Source organism: Monodelphis domestica, chromosome 3 (genome assembly GCF_027887165.1).
Source record: "Monodelphis domestica isolate mMonDom1 chromosome 3, mMonDom1.pri, whole genome shotgun sequence".
Taxonomy (NCBI): Eukaryota; Metazoa; Chordata; class Mammalia; order Didelphimorphia; family Didelphidae; genus Monodelphis; species Monodelphis domestica.
In genome coordinates, this window is record NC_077229.1 from 216888801 (window position 1) to 216911034 (window position 22234).

The window sequence follows — 22234 nt, forward strand, 5'->3', positions numbered from 1 at the left end:
GTTTGTTCATAGCTCCCAAAGTAGACATTGTCCACAGCTTCTGCTGTCCCCAGAACAATGTTACAATGGATTCCAAAATCCTCTATATGTTTCAAAGCTCACAAGGTCACCTTCTAACAGGGGAGACCAGGAAAAGACTCCTAAACTGAGGCCAAAGTGTTTTCTCCTCTCTACCCACCCCACGTTATTCTTTCTCTTTCTTCTTTGCCAAAAGATCTTGGTGGTTTTTTTATTCAGGGTCCAGGGGTGTGACAAAATCCTTCAATTGATTGAACACAATTTCTCTCACATCTAGGGAAGTTTCTAGGCCTTGTTTCTACTTAATAATTGAGATGGATTTTCATCTGATAAATGATCAGGACTAAATTGGAGTGATTTTGTTATGTATAATTAGAATCTGCTCCCTAGGACTCTAAATCCCAGCATCCCACTTTCATCCTCACATTAAGTCCTTACGTTTTGGAGATAAAGTTTGCATTTGACCCCGTCTCTCTCTCTCTCTCTTTTTCCCTGATCCATCTGGGAAAGTGGGCTTTATTCCAGCCAAGAGAATCTACTTTTGTTAGATAATTAGATTTGAACTTGTATTTCTTTTAGTTTATTTTCTTTCTACTTCAAGTGATTAATAAACTTTATAAAATATAATACTTAGAGTTATTGGATATTCATTTAAATCTTACAGTTCTCAATCTACAATAATGATCATTCAAAAGATTGAATCATGAGAATTTACCTCTTGGAACCTGGAAAATGCTATAAATCAAGTCTACTTATTTATTTATTATGAAGAGGAACAAAAGTTAAAACTCCCCTTGCCCCTCATTAGCCACAACAAGTCACTTGATTTCTCTAGTCCTCAATTTTCTCATCTATGAAATAAAGATCATAAAAAGCAAAGAATATCAGATCTACAGTGAAAGTATTATATAAGTACTCACAAAGGGAAAAAAAAACTTTGAGAAGACATCCAAAATATTTGATTCTCTCTTGTAGGGCAGGGACAAGAATTAAAAAAAGTAAAGGGGCATGGATAGGATAGCATACAGACAACTGGATAGAATTTCCACTAGAATGAGGTCTCGGAAGCATTGCCTTATTGAAGTTAACACGAAAGTAGCATACTAGTTCTCTGTATATTAGTTCTCATTCTCCTTACATGACTTTCTAACCATTTCCAATTATACATGCCCTTGATAACTTTTGTGCCACTTCTTCAAAATAAGTGATTATTATTGATGTTACAGGGCAGCTACATAATACAGTGGATAAAGTGCTGGGCTTGGAGTCAGGAAGACTCATATTCAGGAGTCCAAATTTAGCCTCCCACTTGTTATGTGTCCTGAGACAAGTCACTTAACCCTATTTGCCTCAGTTTCCTCAATTGTAAAAATGAGCAAGGGAAGGAAATGGTAAACAACTCCAGTATTCCTGCCAAGAAAATCCAAAATGGGGTCATGAAGACTACAAATATCTAAAAAATGACTAACACTACAACAATTAATGTTTACAAGTCTGAGTCACTTAAAATTTTAGTTCCTTAAGGACTGTGGTATAACATGATTTGCAATCATGTGGAAGAATATCAGTATTAAAGAGGTAGACTTTAGAGGCGCTGAGCCACTTAAGAGTTATTATCAGAAAAAATAAAATAAAATAAAATTTTTTAAATCTTAAAAAAAAAGAGTTATTATCAGCATTGTGCAGTTTCACAAGTGGGACCAACCTAAATTTCACTTTATAACTCAATTCTAGGATCTGCTTACTGTCCATCCATAGCTACATATTTCCAGATATGGATTAGATGTACAAACCTAATTGGATGCCCACTTAGCTACATGTTAATCTGAGCATTGTATTTCTTATCATCTATATTGTTTTTCAAGTTCAGATTATGAGACAGACCTCAAAAAATAGTATAGTTTAGGCTATACCTTTGACTAATTAGCATTTTTCCTTCTTAGTATATCCCATATTCCATCTCAATTATCACAAATTGCAGAAATTTGCAAATGCAGAAATGCAGAAAATGCAGAAAACGTGCTTTTGTTATATTTCATGAGTGTCAGAGGATTTTAAAACCAGAACAAACCATATGTAGTGAGTTTGAGGTTTTCCCTTTGAGAATGCCTCTTTGGAAATGTTCTGTGATACTCTAACATCACTATCTCTTTCTAGTGTAAACTCCTAAACTTTTAGGACCAGAAAATGTAACTCTCCCTATCTTTCCCTGATCTCTGACTTGACCAACTTTGGAGTTGGTGGAAATAGCCATTCAGTGCGATTATGAACTTCTATAGAAATAATCTTCATTATATATTGGTGTATTATGGTGAGGTCCATAGTGAGTTGTGATGCCCTAGGTTTTATAATTCCCCTTCATCAATGATACCATGAAGCTAAGGGATGGAAATGATGTAACTAAGGTGGAAAGAAGAAGAAAGACTGATTTGTGTGTGTGTGTGTGTGTGTGTGTGTGTGTGTGTGTGTGTGTGTGTGTGTGTGTGTGTAACTTGTGTAGGGAAATACTTGGTTAGGAAAGGAATACATATTTACCAATGGGGAAGGGAAACCGGTTCTTGTTTTCTCAATCACAACTTCTTCCCCATTTCCAGTAAGGCTCAAGAAATAAAATGTATGTAACAAATTGAAAATGATTTGGAAACACTGACCTAATTACAACTCAACCATTTACCATCCACCCATGCCTCCATCTGCCATCTCTCTCCCTCCCTTCTCATCTCCTCTAACACATACACAAATGTATACACACCACCTTTACCTTGTAAAAAGGCAAAAAGAAAAAAAATGTCTATTTCTAAACCCTACCTGGGCAAAGATTATTTCTCTCTATTCTGTACTGTGTACATGGGATATCACTGTAGATCCTTCTGTGAATCTGTGTTCTCAAAGATATGTGTACCCCTACCAGTGGCACATCTCTTTCATTATACTTGTCGATGACCTACCATAAATTTTCTGTGGGTTATCTACCCAGAAAATCTTCAAGGAGATTTGTGGAATGGCTGATTATTATTGTGGCTAGAAAGACATTTAGAGCCTCTTCTTGCTCAAAGACAGGTGATGGTCTAACTAAATGGTCAAAGTTAGAATGAGTATACGGAAAGCAAGTTTCAAATCTAGAACCTTAAGTATGAACTCCTTCTGAGTTGTATCTCTAGCTCTATTTTTATAGGCTATTTAGGATTGGGAATTAAGGATGGGATGGAAAACAGTCTTCACTAGTATGCAAATCCTTTAAGAGGATCAAATGATTTAACAGTAATAGTCAGAGGTTACATCATAAAACATTTCCATTTCTAGCTCAGTCCATCTTTACCCCTCATCCAAATCCCCTGTTTATATAATAGAAATCAGACAGGAAGGGAAGGAGAGAATGTGTAATGTGCAGCTAATACTGCTGACTACCCCTGTGCCCCAGGTTTTTAATAGCTCAGTGTAGCCCACTGAAATAGGCAGAGTATTGACTGCCTAAACAAAACTTGCTTTAGTGTGAAAACTCATGTTGTTATAATATTTGAAGGTTTAACAAGCACTACCCTTTTCTTTCCTCCCTGTGATGTAGAAAGTTCAAGTATGATTATTCCCGTTTTAGAGCTAACTTGTATAAAAGGTCACACAGGTGGTAAATGTTAGAGCCAGAGAAACCCAACTCTCAATGATAACCTTAAATTTGATTCAATTTGGTTCAATTCACTTTGGTTTAATTCAATACCCATTTATTAAGTATATGCTATGTAGAAAGCACTAACATAAATAACAAACAGGAAATAGATGAAAAAAGGAATCAAAGGTAAGGAAACTGAAGCAAATAGAAGGTAAGTGATTTACCCAGGTTCACAGAGTTGGTGTCTGAGGGCAGCTTTGAACTTAGGTCTTCCTGATCCTATGCATAATATTCTATCCACTGAATAAATATAATAATAATAAAAATTAAAAGTATTTCTATAATAGGGCAGGTAGGTAGTGCAGTGGATAGTACAGTGAGTTTGTAATCAGGAAGACTATCTTCGTGAATTCAAATTTGGCCTCAGACACTTGCTAGCAAGTCACTTAACCCTCTTTGCCTCAGTTCCTCAACTGTAAGATGAGTTGGAGAAGAAAATGCAAACCACTCCAAGGCAGGAAAACGTTTTGCCAAGAAAACTCCAAAGGAGTCACAAAGAATTGGACATAAGTGAAAAGCAACTGAACACAACATTTAAATAGCACTTTATGATTTGTAAAACACTTTGCAATTGAGTTTAAAAGGACCATACGAGTCATCTAAGCATATATATATATATAATATGAATATAATGATGATGATGATAGCTTACACTTATATACAGATGAATTGGGGTGGGTGGCGCCATTAAAACAAAGGACTTCCAAATGTCCTTGTTATCAAAGGAAAAGAAAAAAACAATTTATATAGGGAAAAGGAAAAAATGATCACAGGAAGGAAATAAACATTTATATAGCATCTATCATGTGCCAGGCACTGTGCCAAGCACTTCACAAATGTTACTTCATTTGATCTTCATTACAACCCTGGGATGCAGGTGTTATTATTATTATTCTCATTTTACAGTTGAGAAAACTGAAGCAGAAAGAAGATAAGTGACTTGGCCTTACAAAGTTAGTAAATATCTGAATCTAGATTTGAACTCAGGTCTCCACAATTCCAGGTCTGGCACCTTATTCTCTGTACTGCCCTCCTTTTTGTCATAGTGGGCCATGTAAAAGCTAGTCCAGATTCAAGATTCTCAGTAGGTCAGCCTCCATTGAAAACCATAGTTCACATATCTCTACCACCATGTTTACTTTTAGTAGACTGCCAGAAGACCAAATAGTTTTTTAAATTTTATTTTTATTGTTATGCAAAACACTTCTATATTGGTTATTGTTGTAAGAGCAAACTCATACATAGCCAAAACACCAAAATAAAACCAAAAATACACTGATGTGAAAGACGACTCCAATAGTTCTTTCTCTGGAAATGCATAGCCCTGTCATAAATCCTTCAGGGTTGTCCCTGATCCCAATAGTTTAAAAAAACAACAATTAAAGAGGTAAGAAAGCAAAAAAAGTCACAAGAAAATAGTCTTTTCCTACTCCCTCTCCCCACCACCAAACATGGGGTAAAGTATCCCATAGGTTCCCAGTGGAGGAGAGGGAGCACATGCAGAAAACATATGTAATGGACCATAAAGACAGAATGGAAGTAGTGAATATATATAGCAAGGAAACATACATAAAGTGGTATGCTCTAGGATCTCTTGCAGACAGGGCACACATACATGGAAGACACGCACATCAGGAAATCATGTAGCCACAGTACACAAGTTAAGGATATCCAGGGAAGGACATATGTGGCCAATGCGTCTCAAATCTCTGACTCTACAAAGCTTCTGATGTTCTCAAAGCATTTATCTCTGCTTTCTTGGACATCTTTGCTGGTCTCATAGTGGTTGACAAACTGCTCTCTTCTAACCTCTGTTTGGCTTCAGATCTTCAGGGATATCTGTTGCTCTCTGTTTCCCTTTTCTGACATGTAATGGTCAGAAAATCTCTCCGTGACAAGAGCAAATGACTATATATCTTCAGTGCCTAGCTGAGACTATGAACCATCACACTTAGCTGGGAAAGCATCAAAAGCAAGCAAAACGGCAATAACTTAAGACTAAGTTTATCCTTCTCCTTGCTTTTTTCCTGATACTGACTCACAATATTTGGTCTCTGACAGCTCTCTCACTTGGTTTTAGAAAAGTCCTTCTAGAACCTGTTAAATGCCAGATGATAAACCTGTATCTTCAAAGGCTACCTTTTTTTTTACTTTACTTTATTCCTCCAAACCCAAAAAAGACAACTAAGTAGAGGTTGGCTGCTGAGTTATCCAACTCTCTAGAACCTGTTTAATATGTAATGTATGTATGTATGTAAATGAAGCTACAAGCCATAATAAAAAGAAACTGAAGAAAATAAGGCCATCACTTTCCACCACCAAGGGGACCACTTTTATCATCTTTGTTAGGAGTGGTTGCCAAAAACAACAGAAAACCTGTCTTGCACAGCATTCTTCCCAGCACCAAATCACACTATTCTCTCTTTATTAATAAGAATCCCAAATAAATTAATTATTTTATAAAAAAAAGAATCCCTTGACCTTCAATTAGGGAATGGCTGAACAAATTGTGGTATATGTTGGTGATGGAATACTATTGTGCTCAAAGGAATAATGAACTGGAGGAATTCCATGTGAATTGGAACAACCTTCAGGAATTGATGCAGAGTGAAAGGAGCAGAACCAGGAGAACATTGTACACAGAGACTGATACACTGTGGCACAATCGAATGTAATGGACTTCTCTACTAGCAGCAATGCAATAATCCAGGACAATTCTGAGGGACCTATGAGAAAGAACACTATCCACATCCAGAGGAAGAACTGTGGGAGTAGAAACACAGAAGATAAACAAGTGCTCAAATACATGGGTTGAGGGGGATATGATTGGGGATATAGACTCTAAATGATCATCCTAGTGCAAACAACAATAATATATATAATAATAATAATAATAATATAGAGATAGGTTCTGATCAAGGTCACATGTAATACCCAGTGGAATTGTGTGTCAGCTATGGGAAGGGATGGGGGAAGGGGAGGGAGGAGGGGAGGAAGGGAAAGAATATGGTTCTTGTAACCAAGGAATAATGTTCTAAATTGACTAAATAAATTTTTGGAAATTTTGGAAAAACAATCCCCTCTCTAATATTCCTAATAAATGCCAATTTAACCATTGCTTGTGGACTTCCAACAAAAGAAATCACTAACTCCCAATGCGGTCATTGTATTTTGGCATAGCTCTAATTGATTAAAAAAAGAAAAGATTTTCCTCAAACCTAAATTTTCCTTTCCTCAATTTCCATCCGTTAAGACCAAATGAAAACATATAGTTTGAAATCAGTTAGTTTTGTGTTGCCTATTATATAATGCCTTCCTTTCTGAGGTCTTTTCTCCCCTATTTTAGGGATCTTAAAAAAAAAATACTAATGTGTGGCTTAAGCTGATGGGTGCTTCACAGAAAAACATTTTAAGTTTTTAATGTGGTCCTTGCCCTCAAGGAGCTTACAAACTGCTAAGGATCCCTTATGTTTAACTCAAATTGGTTTTGTTTTTTTGTTGTGAGAGGTAGCATGCTCTGGTGAATAAACAACTGGCCTCTTAGTTGGAAAGACCTGGGTTGAAGATCTCTGACACATACATACTACCTACCTGAGGAAAGCAAATCACTTAAAACCTCAAAGCCCCCCAAGAAACTCAGACTACAAATTGTCTAGAAGTTGGGGGTCTTCAATGGTAGTGAAGCTTCCTATGCTAATAAAATCAGTCTAGCTTAAAAGCAAAAACAAAACCTAAAGCTCTTATTAAAGCTGCATTATTGACTTAAAAAACCCATTTAGTACACTGGAAACTTCATGGTTTATCTTTTATTCATAGGTAAAGAGTTGTTATGCTTCTAACTGACCCTTCCTAAATATGAGTATTTTTATTCAAGTCAATAATTTGCTGTTGAGGGTAAGAGTGAAGTGTTGAGAGACTATGAATATTTATTATAATCCTTGGGTTTTTTTCTTATTTTCTCAAAACATGGGATGGGGAGAGGAGAGGGAGTAATGAAGAGAATATAAATGCTTGATAATTAAAAAAAGTAAAATTTAATTTAAAAAAAAAAGGGAAAATGTGCTTTCTCCTGGGGAAAAATGCAAAGATCAGTAAGACTGAGATTTATTTACTAGTTCTATTTGTCAAGACCAACTAGAATAACTCCTCTGTTTTACATTTAAAGCTTTTTGCAATCTGGTCCTTTCCTACTTTTCCAGTCTTCTTACATTTTATTTCCCTCCAAACATTCTACAGTCCATCTACACACCTGTATGCAGTTTCTCTAATATGACACTCCTCCCACTATCTTCTACCTCCATACCTTTGCACTAGCTCTCCTCCATGCCCAGAATGTGAGGTCTATACTCCCTTACCTCCTTCTCTTAATTTTCCTGGCTTCCTTCAAAAATTAGTTCAAATCCAAAGTGCAGGAGGCCTTGCCTATCCCCCTCCGCTGCTAATGCCCTTCTCTTATAAATGACCTTACTGGATATCTTGTAGGAACCTTGATATTTATTTACAAGTTGCTTTCCCCCATTAGAATATTTGCTTTGGGGCAGCTAGGTAGCTCTCAGTGGAGAGAAAGCCAGGCCTAGATATGAGAGGTCCTGGGTTCAAATATGCCCTCAGATACTTCCTAGCTGTGTGACACTGGGCAAATCACTTAACCCCAATTACCTAGCCCTTACTCCTTTTTTTTGTGTCAAACCAATACTCAGTATTAATTCTAAGACAGAAGGAAAGAGTTAAAAGAAAGAATGTAGGCTTGTTCATGGATAGGCTAAACCAATATAATAAAAATGACAATTTTACCTAAATTAATTTACCTATTCAGTGCCGTGCCAGCCAAACCTCCAAATAATTATTTCATAAAGCTAGAAAAAGAATACATGCTTGTTGAAACACCTAATCATTGCTTGTTGACTGAACCACTCCTCCTTCAAAGGAGGTAGAGAGAAAGGTAACAATAGTTATCGATAATTATAACAAGTTGTTGTTTTGTTTTTGACAAAAAATATCAGGTATAGGGGAAAAAGAGGTAAAATGTATTTGTTCTCCTTGAAACCAGAAGACATTGCTCTCAGATAACCAAAAATCTCCTTATTAGAGGCATACTAAGCCATAACTTCTTGGTTTATGGATCACATACACATAAACAAACAATACTCAATGGGACCCCCAGGTTGAAGCAGCAATTAAAAATGACCATAATTATCACTCATAGCTCACCATGCCTAGAATGTGAAGCACAAGAGATGTTAGAAATCTTGGGGGGCAGCTGGGTGGATCAGTGGATTGAGAGCCAGACCCAGAGATGGGAGGTCCTGGGTTCAAATCTTGCATCAGACACTTCCCAGCTGTGTGACCCTGGGCAAGTCACTTAACCCCCATTGCCTAGCCCTTACCTCTCTTCTGCCTTGGAACCAATATACAGTATTGATTCTAAGATGGAAGGTAAGAGTTTAAAAAAAAAAAAGAAAGCATGGGTCACGTCTAACTTCTGACATCATTCAAAAGAACAAAATCTGACAAAGCAAAATGAGGAAATGTGGATGTGGCATTAAATGAAAACAAGATCTTTGCAGTCATCAAACAAGATTTTGTTAAAAGTTTACTGCGTTAAGGGTTTACTCACCACTTGTGCCAAGTACTTATAAAATAGTTCCAAGCAGTCAGGTTCTACCTTTTTGTGTCTTCTATAAAGTGTCAAGACCAACATGAAACACACACATGAGTAATAGATGACTACAGAGGTGAGAATGGTCCTTCAAACACTGCCTCTAGAAATCTATCCTATTCTTTAACATTGGAAATCAGCAATCTTAAAGGTTTTATTTCAAAACCTTGTATCTGTATTCCAGAAACCTATATTCTATTGGAGCAAGGGTGAGAGAGCTGGCAATGTGGTCAAGTGAAAGGAACCAAGCCTAGTACCAAGAGATGGAGACTGGAACCTCAGCTCTGACACTCCTTCCTTATGTGAGCTTGTACCTCTCAGTTTTTTTCCATGCCAAATGAGATAAATTTTCTATGAGCCATTGAAAAATGATTCAACTGGTATGACCCCAGGTTTCAAAAAGTCCCAGCCTTTTGCTGAAATGGTTCTACTTTTAGGGTTAAGTTCCCTACTTTATACCTCATTCCTATCTCCCTATTCTGTATTCTTCCTACCTTAGTAGATAATTTCTAAAATACCATCATTTTACTATGCCCAAAGGGCACTAAAAGCTGCCTGCCCTTTGATCCAGCCATAGCACTGCTGGGTTTGTACCTCAAAGAGATAATAAAGAAAAAGACTTGCACAAGAATATTCATAGCTGCACTCTTTGTAGTGGCAAAAAATTGGAAAATGAGGGGATGCCCATCAATTGGGGAATGGCTGAACAAATTGTGGTATATGTTGGTGATGGAATACTATTGTGCTAAAAGGAGTAATAAAGTAGAGGAATTCCATGGAGACTGGAACAACCTCCAGGAAGTGATGCAGTGAAAGGAGCAGAACCTGGAGAACATTGTACACAGAGACTAATACACTGTGGCACAATCAAATGTAATGGACTTCTCCATTAGTGGCAATGCAGTGATCCTGAACAACCTGGAGGGATCTATGAGAAAGAACATTATCCACATCCAGAGGAAAAACTGTGGGAGTAGAAACACAGAAGATAAACAAGTGCTCAAATACATGGGTTGAGGGGGATATGATTGGGGATGTAGACTCTAAATGAACATCCCAGGGCAAACAACAACATGGAAATAGGTTCTTATCAAGGACACATGTAATACCCAGTGGAATTGTGTGTCGACTATGGGAAGGGATGGGTGGAGGGAAGGGAGGGAAAGAATATGATTCTTGTAAACAAGGAATAATGTTCTAAATTGACTAAATAAAATTTAAAAAAATAATAAGAAAATACCATCATTTTACTGATAACATGTTGGTCTCTAATTGGAATTGTACCACCTCTTTGTCTTAGATCATATAAAAGGTTGAGCCCTGAGGGTCTTGGCACCTCGAACTGGAGTGTGGATAACAGACACACACACCTGTGTGCTGCCTTCCTACTGAGGGTATGGAGGCTCCACATTGAGATGCTAGCAGCTGTTTTCTTCCTTTCCTTGGGAATAGCAATACTTTGTTAAAAATATCTCTGCATGAGATGGTCTTTTCATCTGCCCTCCCCTGTGCTATATTTTCACTACTTACCTTACTTGGCTGTCATACAGAAAGTGATTTTTAAACTCTAACGCACTAGATAAATTGAAAATATTATTGCTAAAATCATAGAAGGAACCTTAGCTTTCATTTTCAGCAAAACAACTCCTACTTTGTACTGTGGGCTTTTCGTGACTCCAGGAAATGTACAAAAAGTATCTAAATTGTTTTAGGTATCTTAGAACACTGACTCAATTCAGAAAAAAAAAGAGGGCAAGTTGAGGAAGTTCAGCAACAATTAATGGAATTAGATAGTCAGAGAACAGTTAGAAGGCAATGTGTTCACCAGGAAACGTAGTCCTCATTAACAGCTGGGTTCTTTACCTGAGTTCCCACTCACCCTGACAAGTCAAGTTTCCCAAAGCAAAGTCAGCTATATGTTCCCCTCAGGAATCTAGAGGACCTGAGGCATTAGGATTTCTCTAATGCTCTTAGCTTAACCCTAAAATCAATTGCCAGCTACAGTTAGTATCTCTATATGGCCTTTATCAATGACATGCTGTAAATTTTTTCCCCTAACTCAGGTTTCTTTCTAATCTTGGTTGCATTGGTTTTGTTTGTGCAAAAACCTTTAGATTTAAAATAATCAAAATTAATGCTATCTATTATTTGGTTGTAAATTCTTCCTTTATCAAAAACCATCAAAACCATAAAAAAAATTCTGTTATCCCACCACTTCTTTCTCTGCTTCACCTTCTACCTCTAATGCCTCCATGGCCTCTAATTGATCTTTCCCATTCAAACTTTCAACTGGCTTTTGAATTGTAAACTTTTCCACAGTAAATTCCACCTGTCTCTCCATTTCATAGGGTCGATATTCCCTAAGTTCTTCATTCTGATTTGTCCAGTATGCTCCTCTAATTCATGTATGGTATCAGTCTTTATTATAAATCATGTACTCATTTTGATCTTATCTTGATATACTAATTTGTGCCATATTGTTTACCAGTTTTCCAAGCAGTGTTTGTCAGATAGTGAGTTCTTATCCCAAAAGTTTGGATCTTTGGGTTTTTCAAACACAAGATTGTTATGGTCTTTTAATATTGTGTATTATGTACCTAATTTATTCTACTCTATGTCTTACCCAGTACCAGATGTCATCCATTTTTCCAACCTTTCAAAGCTTACAAAGTTGCCTAGTCTGTTTCATTTTCAATACTGCACCAAAGGCATGAAAGAATAGACATAGCAGGAACAAAAGCAACAGCAGGGACATGTACTCATAGCATCCGTTTGACCAAGGTGAAGAGAATGGGCCAATTTGTGCTAGTTCTCTCTCTCAATCCAGAAGCTTACAGCAGTCCTCACTCAAATGTGGTCAAGTAGGGAAAAGGGCTGATTTGCCCTGCAAGGCAAATTTTGTATACATGCCCAGTTCCAGGTCATCCCTCAATCATAGCTCTTCACTAAGGAGGTGAGAATCTGGCATAAACTCCTGTACATGCTATAAAGTGGATGAATGAGGCTTTTTCATTCCATGCCATCAGCTGCTTACAGAAACATGCTCACTAAATGTAAATGCTCCCAGAATTCACAAGTCAGGCCTCCTTTTCACTCTTCTTTCTGTTTAAAGTTTTTACCATCCTTGGTAAATTGGATGGGGTGTATTTCGAACATATTGTGTCCATCCACAATCCAGAACATTTCCCTATGGTCCTGGGGAAGCATAATTATTGTTCTTTCATCTGCTTGCCCAGCCCCATATAGAAAGAGTCAAAACAATCAACGTGGCATGGATCTTAGCTCTAGCTCTGTAGATTCAACAAGCAAAAAATATTTTTTCAAGGTTTATCATATATTACTGATTGCCTAGGACTTTTTTGTTACTAGAAATAGCTTTCCTCAATTCAAAAACAGCAATAAAGATAAAGACAAAGAAAATCAGCTTTCTTTCCCAGAGGGAAGCCTGGTTCCTGCAGAGCTTGCCAATTCACACCAAGCACTTCTTTCTAGAATTTAGGACCTGGAACCGAACAGAAGTCATCTCTTTGCTCTTAAAGAAAAAAAAAAAGGATCTGGCTTAGTGCTTACAAACTAGTTGAAGGTTGCCAGGGCTGAAGTAATTCATCCTCTCATTCTTTCATCAAGGGGAGCCTCATCTCCCACCTCTATTGCTGTGGACCAACACTTACAGAGTGGGTTAAATAATTTACTAATGTTAAGAGGAAAAGGAAATCAAGTCTTCCATTTCAGAAGAAAAATTTAACCCAGAGCAGATGAGATTCTCCCCCATGAGGATTAGAGACCTGGAATGAACTCCAAGTTACTCCCTCACCTCCAAGTTAGAAACTAAACTGACCTGGCTGAAAACTCATTGATGATTCCCTCAGTGCTTTCTTGAGGAGCTGTCTACCCTTGATGCATCTCACTCACTCCTCAGCCCTTTGTAATCTTGTTTCTGACCTCATCACTCAACTGAAACTGTTTTTTTCAAAGACATCAGTGAATGCTTAAAAAAAAAAAAGCAAACCCTTACCTTCTGTATTAGAATCAATACTATGAACTGTTTCCAAGGCAGAAGAGTAGTAAGAGCTAAGCAATGAGGGTTAAGTAACTCACCCAAGGTCACACAGCTAGGAAGTGTCTGAGGTCATATTTGAACCCAGGACATCCCATCTTTGGGCCTGGCTATCAATTCAATTAACCACACAGCTGCCCTCTGTGAATACTTAATTGCCAAACCTAAAGATCTTTTCTCTGCTTTTATTCTTCCCTGCTATCTACTATATTTGACACTGTTAACTACCATCTCCTCCTGAATATTCACTGTACAGTTAGGTGGTGCTGTGGATAACAGTGGGCAGTTATCAACCTGGAGTCAAGAAAACCTGAGTTTAAATCTAGCCTCAGATACTTAATAGCTTTGTAACCCTGGACAAGTCACTTAACCCTGTTTGCCTCAATTTCCTCATCTAAAAATGAGCTAGAGAAGAAAATAGAAAACTAATCCAGTTAACTTTGCCAAAAAAAAAAACCCAAAATGAGGTCACAAAGAGTTAGATATGACCAAATGACAACAACTCTTTCCTTTTTCTTTTTCTATCTGACTCTTTTACTGGCTCATCATTAAAATTGCACTCTTTCCCCACTGTAGTACCTCATCACCTTCCATGAGTTAACAATCATGTCTCAGCTTCCCTCACATTTTCTATTGGACATTTCAAACATTATGTCCCAAAGACATTGCAAATTCAACAGGTCCAAAATTGGACTCATTATTTTCCCCTCCAAACCCTCATCTTTTCCAAATGACCCTCTTTTTGTCAAAAGCCATTCTTCTAATCTCTCCAGTTTGTAATCTCAGCATTATGATAAACTCCTCTCTCCCCTACTAAATCTTGCCATTTCTACCTCCACAACATTTTTTCTCATCTTATCCTTTCTCTCCCCTCCCCTACCACCTTAGTCCAGGCCATTATAATCTCTCACTAGATTATTTCCATAACCTACAATGTGGCCCATTTTGCCTCAAATCTCTCCCCACTCCAATCCACTGCAATTTTACTTGGGCCCACATCTGACCATATCATTCCACACTCAATCGATTTCAATCAGCTCCCTTTTGCCTCTAGAACTTAATGTAAATTCTTCCTTTTTAACAAGCCCTACATAGTCTGGCCCAACCTACTCTTCCAACCTCATGGGATATTACTCTCCTTCTTAGATGCTGGGGTTCAGCTAAATCTTTCTGCCTGTTACCCAAAACACTACATCTCCTCCCATTTCCATGGCTTTGCACTGGTCACCCCACATATCTGAAGTTGTCTTCCTCCTTGCCTCTACCTCTGTCTTTTTCTTCCTTTAAGACAAAGCATAAGCATTTCCCTTCTGCATGAATTCCTCCTTGATTTCTGTAACTACCAGTGCCCTTCCTCTTTAGTCACCTTGGATTTAAATTCTATAAGCATTAGTGTATATGCCCACATATATGGAGATGTTTCTATATTGTGATTGAAGAAATTTGGGCACAGACAGGAAGACATGACTTGCAAAGAAAAAAGAGCAAAGACACATGGAACCCAGATCATCGGGGGAGGTGAGAGAGAGTTCCATGGAAGTTTGAAGGAGGGACAGGTGGACCCCCCCCCCAGCTGGCTGGACTTCATTCTTGACCACTTCATCTCCTCTCTGGCCATTACCTTACTACTTCTACTAAAGAAATAGTTAGTCTTGCCCACAAGAGACCTTGGCAGAGTTATTGCCATCTTTTCTCTGAGGAAAATATTTCATTTCTTTCTTTTGAAGAGACTTATTTCAAAGCCTTCAACCAATATTACAACTTAATAGAATAGGGAAACCTGTTCCCTCTTTCCTAGCCTCATTCTTATTACTTTCTCACCAAAAGAATAAAAGATCCTTTAACTAAAGAAATTAGTTTGAAGGATTATTGTTATTAGAGAGAAGAATTTAACTTACCATCTGTGAAGAAACCCTCCATTAGGTTGCTTAAAGAAGAAACAGGAGGTAGAGAGGGGGAGGGGGCTCAAGATTCAGCTTCTTTCATTTAACTACTTCCTGGTGTAACATCTTTTGATTTCCCAATTACATCTCACCAATTTCCCTCTCTGGTATAATATATAAGCATGCATATGTATCTAAGTATATTCACTTCTCTTTCATTTTGAAGAGGATCGATGGCATCATGGGATAATGATGTCTTTGATCTGCATGTGGATTGAATTTAAGTGTGGCAGAATTACTCAAAGTCATCAGCCCCACTCTCTCTTCCAGAGTCATCTAAATCCAATGGCAAGACAAAAGTCAGGATGGCTGGCCAAGGTCTGGGATGCAGTGGGTGACCTTGGCATCTTCAACATCTGACCAAACTCTAAATGCTCCACAGTGCCTACTTCAACCTCCTTCATGGCCATTAGAACAAGTTGTTCTCATCTGCCCCCCCTTCCATTAAGGGAAGCCTTACCATGCCTTGTGTCGACATCTCCCTAACTCACCTCAACATGGGTCCAAACCCATCAGTGAATTAGGGCAACATGCATACATATAGCAGTTATATATACACCTGTATATACATATGTGTGTATACATATTTACAATTACTTCATATTTATCTTATATGTTTTATATATGTATTTTTGTCTCCTCCATTAGAATGTAAGCTTCTCTTGAGAAGAGAATGTTTCATTATTTGTACTTGTATCCCAAGCACTTAGCACTGTGCTTCAAACATACCAAGTATTTAATAAATTCTTGTTGATTGATTATTGTTGGCTGACTAGATACAGTTGGTGTTCTTCCAGAAATAAAAAACAAAAATCTGAGATATCTCTGAGTGCGATGGATAAAAGAGCTGAGAGTCTTTCCTTTAGAGAGCAAGGACACATAATAATAATCATTCAGAAGAAGAGCAACAGACCACCCAAAGAGACTACCCTAGTGGAGACACCGGCAGATGGCAGCACCCCATGGAGGACCAACAGGTGGCTATGCATCAGAGAGACTAGCCATCCGTGGACATGAACAGCTTGCAACACAGTACCCTCAGCTTGGCTATTGCACCAGACTAGCAGATGACATCAGATGCTCAACAAGCCTCCTTTAAAAAACAAAAACAAAAACAAAAAAAACAAACAAAACAAAACACAAAACCCTTACTTTCTATCTTAGAACCAACATTATGTATTAGTTCCAAGACAGAAGAGGTGTAAGGGTTGGTCAATGGGTTTTAAGTGACTTGCCCAGGGTGACATAGTCAGGATGTATCTAAGGCCAGATTTGAACCTAGGGCTTCCCATCTCTAGGTTCTCAATCTACTAAGTCACCTAGCTACCCCCTCAAACCTGCTTTTAAGTTCCCATTTGGTACCTACCTACCCAGTGACTGAATTTGAATCTGGCAGAATTTTATGTATTATAGAGTGATCTGTTTGAGCATCAGTGGATCAGCCTAGCAGAGTACCAAACAACAGGACTGCTGGACTCTGATCCCTAGAATGGAACCCAAACATCTCCCACAATCTTAGTGTTGTAGTCCTCAGTTCCTGCAGGAGCACATCCAGCACCCCCACTTCATCTATGTTCATGGCCAAGACCATATGTGGATAAAAGACACCCTAAAAAGAGAGTCCTCTCAAATGGACTTAATAGGCATGCATCTGCTGCCAGACCTGAAAGCCCAGAGTCAGCATGAACTGACCCAATGGTGCTACTTTGTCCCAGACTCCAGTGTCATAGATCTTCTTTGCCACAGGAACAGTAGGTACCAAGGGAGAGACCCACATACCATATGTCTTCTTGGCCACCTCACTAATGGGATCAGCCAACCATTACAGCATACAAGCATAAACAGAATGGAACTGCTCAAGTACCCAGGACCACCAGAGCTCTGTTCTACCCTGCTGCACACATGAGTCCTAGCTTGCTTCATCTTTTTCCCCCCTCACTTCTGCTATTCTGAATTTCTAGGCTTCAAACTGTCTAGTTTCAGGATGAAGGGGCAAATAATTAGATTGCACCTCCTACCTAAATGCTATAGGGAACCCCTACAAAGGTGAAAGCACTGAAATCCTGCTCATGACAAATAGTCAGATCTTTCTCTTCCCATCCCCATGATTTCCCTGTCCTGCTCTCTTTGCACTTGTATTACTCTCCTATCTTCTCGATTTTCTGCTTTCTCTGGACTCTAGGACCAAAATAACTTTTTTCTCTTCGTTTCCCTGGTAGACTTTGTCCCTAACTTCCTTCTGTCTTGTTTTTTTATTTGCCTAATTTAATCTACCCTAGACTATTTGTCCTATGAGTACTCAATCCTTATCCTATAAACTACATTTCCCAGAAGTCCTCAGGGAATTTTTTTTTGTCAGTCTCCATAGCTGCAATTCAATCTTTCCTGGACAGTTTCCCTGGGATTTCTTCTCAGGCACTTTTTGATCCTCAGTCATTAATTTCATACCAGTGTCTCCAGTCAGGACAGAGGAATGAAATCAATAGAGTAGATTTTGTTCCTACATGAAAAGTGCTGCTCAATTTGTCTTGGAGGTACCTAGACATTCTATAATGAAAAACAATAAATATGTTGCAGAAAGATGAGTTTACACTACTCCTAAAAATGTCAAAGATTTTTTTCCTCAGAAACAAAAAAAGACTATTGCCATTTAACAGTCAACAGGGCTAAAGTTACTGACTCTGACCTCCAAGATCAGTGGGGAGTAAATAGGGAAAATGTTACAATAAAGTAAATTGGATGATTCTGTTGCAATATCAACTTGGCTGTTAGGTCCTATAGCTCCTGAAACAAGTTCCCAGATGGGTCTACAACCTACACTCATGTTGGTGAACTTATGGCACTGCTGGAGCATTCCAGAGGGACTGCTCCCCTCCCCCTCTCCACCGCACCTGAGGACATTTCTCACATTACCCTCACCCCCCTGCCCTGCTGCTCAATGGGAGTATTCCCTCCCTTCCCTGTCTGGGGTTCACATGAGGGTTGCAGTTTGGGCACTTGGTTTCTAAAAGGTTTGCCATCACTGACTTATACTAACCTTTTGCTAGCCCAGGCTGTCTCTAAGACTCCTTCTCTTTTCAGTCAATCATCAAAAATCTATTAAGTGCTTACTACATAGAGGGGGGCATACAAGAAAGGCAATAATCCCACCTATACCCCAAAATGGAAATTCAGGCAATGAGAAAGTACCAAGCATTATACAGTATATAAGACACCAGAAGAGAAGGGAAAAGGCAAACATAGTTCAGCCTGGCCACAACCACACTGGGCACCCTGAAGGGGACACACATGCTGTATGTTTTCTTGGCCACATCAATGGCAGGATCAGCCAACTATTAAAGTACACAAATACAGACAGAAGGGAAAGACTCAGGTACCCCAGAGAACTGCAATAATGCCAATTCCATGGCACACCTGAGTCTGACCCAGTTCCATAATTAATTGTCCTCACCTCTGTCACGCTAAAGCTACAGGTTCTGAAGGTCTAATTGCAGAAAGGAAGGACAAGTGATCAGTTATATCACATCTTTTCCATATTACTTTCCTAATCACCTTCATGCATAGGGAAAGACCCGTATCAGGGAAATTTCCTGGGAATTCTAATCAATGCAACCTTACTCCTCATAGATTCACAGAATCTCAGAATCAGAATTTGGAACAAAATTGGAGTTTGGTAATCATCTAGTTAATGAATCAACAAATATTTATTAACTGCTTGCTATATGCTAAGCCAATCAATTTCCTTAAAAGAATCCTTTTTTTTTTTTAAAGCTCTTTTCTTCCTTCTTAGAAGCAGTACTGTGTATGGTTATCAAAGCAGAAGAGCAGTAAGGGCTAGGCAATGGGAGTTAAGTGACTTGCCTAGAATCTGTGTCTGAGATCAGATTTGAACCCAGGATCTCCCATCTCTAAGCCTGGCTCTCAAGCCACTTAGCCACCTATCTGTTCCCAACAGAATCCTTTCTAGAACATATTTAGTGATTGGTTATTCAATCTTTTTTTTTTTAATATCTCCAATAAGAAGTAACCACTCCATACTAAGGTGGTCTAAGTCCTTCTCAAGTCCTGGAAAGTTAAATGAGCTTGAATCACTCTCCTCAATCTCAATTAGCCTAATTATTTACCAATAGCTACCATTCTAAACACAGGCAAATGTTAATAGAAACTGAACACAGCCTAGGTGCAGACAATTTCATGGTTTTATTTTAGGGCTTTCATAGCTAAGTAAGGATGCTTTAAGAAGAGGAGATCAAACACCCCATCACACTAGGCCTAGGAATAGTTCTATGTCACTGCCAAGGTACGGCATGTAAAAGACTGAGTGAATTCTCTCAGTTTTTGATAATTCTGGGCCATAAGACACCAATTTCCTCTACTGAATGATGGTAAACAGGTCTGAATATCTGTGCTCTAAAGTCTGGAAAGGCCTGCATATTCAGAAGTGCTTGTGATTTAGCCAGACTTGGTGTCTGAGCTCCCATTATGGAACCTCTATTGTATGTCAGCCCTCCTTCTCCCTTCCCTGTCCCTGTGCCCACCTTTTTGTTTGCAGAGTGACTTGAAGGTTTTGCTCCTAATTCATAAAGCCAGCATTTGCAGAGACTTTGGAATGCCTGGTACATATGTAGTAAGAATTCACAGGACACTCAAAAAGACTGAGTTTCTGAAGGCATCGTGTACCACATTATTTTTGGCAGCCTCTGCCATCAGCAGAAACTAGACCCAGCACTGCTGTAAGAGTGTAATGTAACAACACAGATAATGTTCAAAATTCTGGTTTGCTTGTTCTACCTGTACATTGGCCTGGGTGGTTGGCTATAATAAACATTAGCTGAACCCCTAATTTTTCAAAGTCTTCTCTGAATTTGATTTTAAACTTTGGGTCCCCCAAGATGATCTATAATATAGCAGATAATGCTCTCCTTTAGAAAAATATTGTTTTATCTATGGATCCTTGGGAAATAGGATCAAGTGACACTTTCACATGAAAGTTCAAGGAACATGGATTTATTAAAAACAATTCCCAAACAATAATATAGTCAAGCTGCTGCTAGAGTATAACTTAGAAGGCAGTTCAATGGATTGAGAGCCAAGTCTACAGATGGGAGGTTGTAGGTTCAAATCTGACCTCAGATACTTCCTAGTTGTATGACTTTGGGCAAGTCACTTAATCCCAATTACAAAGTCCTTATCACTCTTCTGGCTTGGAACCAATAAAGGCTAAAAAAAATTTTAAAGTATATGTCAGTTCCACCTGAATGTCTTTCTGACATGACACCAATTGTAGCCACAGACATATTGCTGAACATCTTGTGTCCAGTCAGGCTATCAGTGATGCTCACCTTCCCCGGAATGTTTTGTTAAAATCCCACTTTCTCCAAGAATCCTTTCCTGGGGCAGCTAGGTAGTGAATATAGTGCCAGGTCTGAAGTAGGAAGGAAGTGGGTTCAAATGTGGTCTCAGATACTTCCTAGCTGATTAGATGACTCTGGTGGAAGGGTCACAACTCCAATTGCCTAGCCTTTGCTGCTCTTCTATCTTTCAATTAATAGTACAAATTTGAATTAACACTAAAAAAAAAAAGATTCCTTTCACAATCCTTCTTAAAGTTGGTACCTTTCTTCTACTGATTACTGTGCCTATCTGGCTCACCAACTAAAATAACAGGTTAGTCATGAAAAGACTAAAGTGGATAGATGTCAGGTTCCACCTAGGGAATTGCCTAAATACCTGGCTGTGGTCTCTAGGTATTTCAGCTTCCTGTTAGTGAAAGTAAAGCGAATTTCATTTTCCTTTCACTGAGCCAGTAGTGCCTAATGGCCCTGAAGATGATGTTGTATAGGAAAAATATATAATTCATTACAAATTAAGATTAGGGAATGAGGGTTAGGAAAAAGGATTTCTCTATCTCTAATTCTCTAAATTGAAACCATCTAAGTTCATCACAAGATGAAGCTCTTCTGGTCTTCCAGCTCCCTTTTCAAGTCCCTGTGCTGGCTAGATTTTATCCCAAAATCCAAACACTGCCTGTTTATAATCCTCAAATATTCTTCCAAAGTTGTCTTCAGGGATTAGATAAGAGTGACTCAGATTGCTGAGTTCACCCAGCAGGGTTTAACCCTGGGTTAGACCCAAAAGTCTAACCTAGCTTAAGATAAAATCCCCAGGCAAGTTATCACACTCACAGATAGTAGGGATAACCAGATCTTCTCCAAGACTGCTCCCCTGCTGACCAGGAATCTCAGGGAATGGTTGAAGCATTGTCCTTTGTTCACCAAAGGCTTGCGGTCAGAAAAGCTCTCAGAAGCAGTTCTCCTTCCCTTAGCTTGAACAAGACCAGGACCCAGATACCCCCAGATGCCAGGTAGCAATTGTCAGTTCAAAAACCTTCTTTTCCTTTCTTCTTTTTATAGCTTCTAGAATCCCTCTTCAGAGTTCTTGGCATGTGTCCATGCCAGTTCTTAAAGCCAACTATCCATCTTATACTACATCTCTATTATTTCCCTATTATCCTATCCTGTATTTACCTTATTTGTATGTAGTTGCTTACATACTTGTCTCTTCCATTGGACTATGAGCTCCTTGATAGAAAGAACTGTTTTTGCTTCCCTCTATATGCCCAACACTTTGCACAGTGGTTGGCATATATTAGGTGCTTAATAAATATTTGTTGGTTATTCATTGACTTAGAAGGGATCACAAAGAATATTTATAACCTCCTTTCAATAATTCATCCTTGGAAAAAATCAAAGTCAGTTATTCTCACTTTCGTATTGTGAATCTTAAAACTGCTCAGACTGTACCTTAGAAGATTTGGTTAAGTTTTTCCCCTATTTTAACAATGGAGATACTTGATCAGGAATGTATTGAGAACTTTTAAAAATTACTCC

At 38.5% G+C, this 22234-nt stretch overlaps 1 long non-coding RNA gene across 1 annotated transcript in view; it reads right to left on the bottom strand.

Moving 5' to 3' along the window:
• The window catches only part of LOC103100084 (uncharacterized), a 77353-nt gene extending 55620 nt beyond the window's left edge, over positions 1-21733 (bottom strand). Inside the window, exon 1 of the long non-coding RNA XR_465025.2 lies at positions 21530-21733. This is a non-coding gene — a long non-coding RNA (uncharacterized LOC103100084). The remainder of the gene's footprint in view (positions 1-21529) is intronic.
• Positions 21734-22234: the final 501 nt, after the last annotated feature.